Consider the following 4,430-nt stretch of genomic DNA (forward strand, 5'->3'; position numbering starts at 1 on the left):
TTCCACGTTTTCCATTTTACACGAGAGCCGCGCAGCACCTTCGTCCAATAGCGGTCTGCCACAAACTCAGATTTATCGAACTTTGACAGGCGTGCATGCTATTACAGTGCGTTTCGACAATCGGGATCAAACCGTGTCGACCGCAACGCACCAGCCTGCCTTGGTTACTTAGCCCAAAGAGTTTATCTAAGAGGCTATCACTCAGTTTACCACCGAGGAGCCGTGTATTCACAAAACACTTCTAATCCGATCAGTGCCCAAACAACGTGGCTCGCACGCTTCATTCTCTTCGGCACTCCTAGGTCCAAGACCTGGCCGGTATCTTTCCCACATTCATTCACACAGTTACGAATGCCAAGGCTGCGCACTTTTCCTATTTGCCAAACGGGGTCAGCGCAAGCCTCCCTTTTTTGTTCGACCTTGACAGAGACTAATGCTGCCACCGAACATCTCGACAATTGCACTTGGCCCGTACAGCCATTGGGTGCGGTTGCAGTGTCCCGGCTTGTCCCAGGAATTTTCCCTCTGGGGGCTAGGTGGTTGCCCGTCTCTTGTCGCAGCAGTGTTCAGTCGTAGATACGACTGTGTTTTCGCCTCAATCACACAGCTAAAATTTCTATCCCCCACCGGATCTGTCGCCAAACTAAAGTCCATGTTTTATGGGACTTTCTATTATTCTTCTCTCATGACAGCCGATCAGCGATATCCCAGACATCCTGTCCTGTTTCACGTGCCTCTTCCTTGGGGCATTTCTTTTTTGTCGTTCATCATTCTCACCAGACATGTCACTCAGCTGTGCACATTCCCATTAAGTTTATTGTTACTGTTCCATTTTCATTTGTTGTTTTTTCTTTTTTTTTCTTTGTTTTTCTTTTACTTTTTTGCTGTTCCTATTTAGGGGCCACTCCCCCTTCAAAAGTCACATTATGATGACTTTTGACTGGGAGAGACAACTTCCCCCCTGGAGCCAGCCACAGCCACATCAGATTCGTCTGACTGTCCTCCTTGGGGACCCCGCCCCCCGCCCTTTCCAAGAACGAGCATGCCACGGCAACTGTGAGCAAAAGCATCTCACCTCAAACACAGCCTGCCGGCCGGCCGCTAGTTGCTCACGCAGAGAGCGGATGGGAGCTCCCCTGGAGAACAGGAATCCTGTTCGTGACACCAAAAATGTGGTGTATTGGCTTTGTTGCTTCGCTGGTCTTCAAAAAACACTTGGTGGACGATGGTTGGCTCAGAAAAGGAACACTCCAGTGACACACGGCTGATTGGGAAAAGATTTTATTCAACCGATGTCAGAGTAGAGTTTCTCCAAATATTCGAGTGGCCCAAAAGCAAAGATGTTAGCAGCCCCTCCTCCCTTCTTGTCTGCGAGGCCCCACATCTTTTATACCTGGGAAGACAACAGCTGCGGTTCGAGTCTCAATCTACTGGTTGCTTTCGATGCCCCTAAAAGGGCATGTACTAGGCTCTTCCCTGGTCACCAACAAATGGTACCTACACATTACTGAAATTAAAGGCTCTCTGTCCAGCAAAAATAGCTTATTAGTAGGTAATCTCACTGCTGCTAGTTGACCATCTAAGGCAACATACAAAGACGTATGCAGTCCAAAATTTACCACAATAGTGTACGCCCAAAAAATAGCTCATCAAGTGGATCAGAGTATATCAACTTGCACGAAGGGCGGTTGGGGACATATTTTACCTCCCCCCACTAAGGAGCAGAAACTCGAGTTTCGGGTTAAAAGTAATCGCTTTTATTTCTGGTTCCGGTTCGTCTGGTAATAAAATCCAGGAAGAAGCGCCAAGAGGGTCTTTTTCTTTGAGTTGCGAGAGTCGACGTTGCTTCAGAAAAAGAACAAACCAACTTACTTTTTGTAACACAAAGAAGGGCTGCATTTTTGTGAGTAATAATTTTGAACAGAGCATGCTCTGTTATGTTTCAAGAATGTTTTTGCGAGTAGTTTGTCTGTATGTGTTTGTTGGGGGGTGCTTCGGTAAAGTTAACATCCTTTACTTTTTCAATGTGGTTGAAACCTATTCATCTTACGTTTTTAATATAAGGCATTTTATGTTGCATGAAATGTATGAAGTGACCCTTATAAACTACTTTTGTGAGAGAGTGTGTTGTTTTTTCATTTGCAGAGTATAGATCACAAATTTGAGATTTTCTGATGGCATGGCAAAGATGTAATTTCACTTTTTTACCCATGTAGTGATTTGTGACTCCAGAGCTCAAGGAGTGGCACGTGAAAAGGTTGGTTTTTATCTTCTGATGTGATTAAAATGTGCACGCAACTTTGTTTTGCGCTCAAGAGGGCTTGGAACTGCAAGGCAAATCACTTCAAAAGTTAAAATTGTGTTGTGTCATGTGATTAACATGACAATGGGTGATTTGTCAAATCAGACATGTTGTTTTTCCCCTTTCCCTCTTTTTCAGACTCCAAGCCTGGAGATAAGAGGAGCATCTGTATTAAAAACTGACCAGACTCCACAAGGTACAGATTGATTTTTGAGTTATTCTTGATTGTAGAAGTAATCACCACTGCCTTGCGTTATCTTTGGAAATTGATCTGTTATTGGTGGTTTGACTGAAGTATGCTTAGCTACTGTCGAGCATATGCTAAAACCGTATGTTGTAATTGCAATCTTCAATATGGAACTTGCATTTATGACATGTCATTGCCTTGACTTTCAAATGTCATAGTGCAAAATAAAACCCAGGTTTACCCTGTACATTTTCATCATTTGGATAACAACTTGTAGAACAAGCAATTTTATCAGTACTATTGTAAAATAACATGATTGGATATGTACAACAGCCAAATTAAATTGCACCACATTCGAAGGCACAGACAGAATGCCATCATTTTTTTTTTTCAAACAGGGCAAAGTTTATCATTGGAAAATGGTTCATTTGAATCTTGCAGCTAACACTTTCTTCATTCTTTAACAGCTAGGAAGTGAGTGTGAAATGCCCATCACAGGGAAAAGTAAGAGGTTTTTTTTTTTGTAGGCATTAGTCATTTAAAAAGAGGTCATAGGTGCAGTAATTTGAGCATTTTATTTCTATTTCTCTACATTCTCAGAGTTTCTGAAGGTCATCATGGAGCCCCTTCTGGCAACCCATGGGCTGACGAGCCTCAACTCTCATTCATAATGTGGCGCGGAGAGTGGACGGTTTGCCCATGATTGATCTGGAGACCTTTGACTTGATGTTCAAGGAAATAAATGACAAACAGGATCCAAGAATGAATGACAGAATGATTAAGCTTGGAATTGGTTAGTCAAAATTTTGGATGATGTGATTCCCCCCTTCACTCTTGATAGCTTACAAATGGAACCTGTAGGGTTCCGTTTGGTTTAATTGCTGTACTGTCAAAGTTACTGACTTTTCAGTTAATTTTGCTTGATTTACAAGAAAAAAAGTCCTCAATTCAATTTTGTCTACCCTTAATTCCACTCTTCTGAGACACTGTTCATAATGCATTATATACAGATTGCAAAGCAGTCTTGTGTTGGGAGAGGCTGATTTGAAGACCTGCATGTTTCCAAGACCATGGACAGGTATTATTAGTTTGACATCTGTACTGTAGATTAGAATAGACAACAGTGAAGGCTTATGATGTGGTGTCTGCTCTCAATGTTGACATTGTTTTTCTGTTGTAGATTTTACACAAATGACAATATGCGTGGTGGTGAGTGAAACTTGTGCAAAGAGGGCGCACAAGAAGACTGCTCTGATAGCGCTGGTAAATTAAAAAAACTTGTCTGCTCGTTCCTGTGCGATTGCTTTATGTTCGAAATGTGTGACTGACATGACATACATAGAGGAAAAGCTATTCTACAGGTAGGTTTTTTTTTCCCATATTCATATTTCTTTTACAGAATAATCCCACGGTCTACAATGGGTGGTGCCTGATGTCCATCGAGTTCATCTTTGTAGAAGCTGTTGGCGACACGCACAGAGGCCACGGATGATGAAACATGGACCGCAATGGCTTTAAAATTAAAACAGGCTCCAGCGCTGAGTAGCAAAGGAGGCTATCAAAACCCCACACAAGAGAGTGATGTTTATATTGTTTCCCCCTTGTGTTTCGCCAAGCTGGTTGTTTTGTTTATTTGATATGTCCTACATAAAATATGTATATATATTGTAACTTAGTAGTTTTGTTCTATTAAAACAGCCCGCATTTTTTAATATTGTAAGTATTTTTTTACATTTTTAAACATGATTTAAAAACATTGCACATTTATATTTGTGATGGTTGGATAATGTTTGAAAAAATGTTTTTATTTAGATTCAATTATCATTTTGATTAATTTTAACATCAAAAGTTGTATTTATATTTGCAGCTAACATAAGTAAGACTGTTACTGAAACCTATTTTTATATTACAAAAATGTAAATTTTCACACCCTGGACCATC

At 41.1% G+C, this 4,430-nt stretch overlaps 1 long non-coding RNA gene across 1 annotated transcript; it reads left to right on the plus strand.

The window, feature by feature from the left end:
- Positions 1–2,175: 2,175 nt before the first annotated feature.
- Positions 2,176–4,079, plus strand: LOC148380493 (uncharacterized). The gene is made up of 7 exons (XR_015855188.1): positions 2,176–2,257; positions 2,441–2,498; positions 2,957–2,993; positions 3,090–3,282; positions 3,500–3,567; positions 3,670–3,752; positions 3,889–4,079. It is a non-coding gene; the product is annotated as an uncharacterized LOC148380493 (long non-coding RNA).
- The last annotated feature ends 351 nt before the right edge of the window (positions 4,080–4,430 follow it).

The sequence above is a fragment of the Syngnathus floridae genome, chromosome 21 (assembly GCF_059516105.1).
Source record: "Syngnathus floridae isolate MCC-2025c chromosome 21, RoL_Sflo_1.0, whole genome shotgun sequence".
Lineage (NCBI taxonomy): Eukaryota > Metazoa > Chordata > Actinopteri > Syngnathiformes > Syngnathidae > Syngnathus > Syngnathus floridae.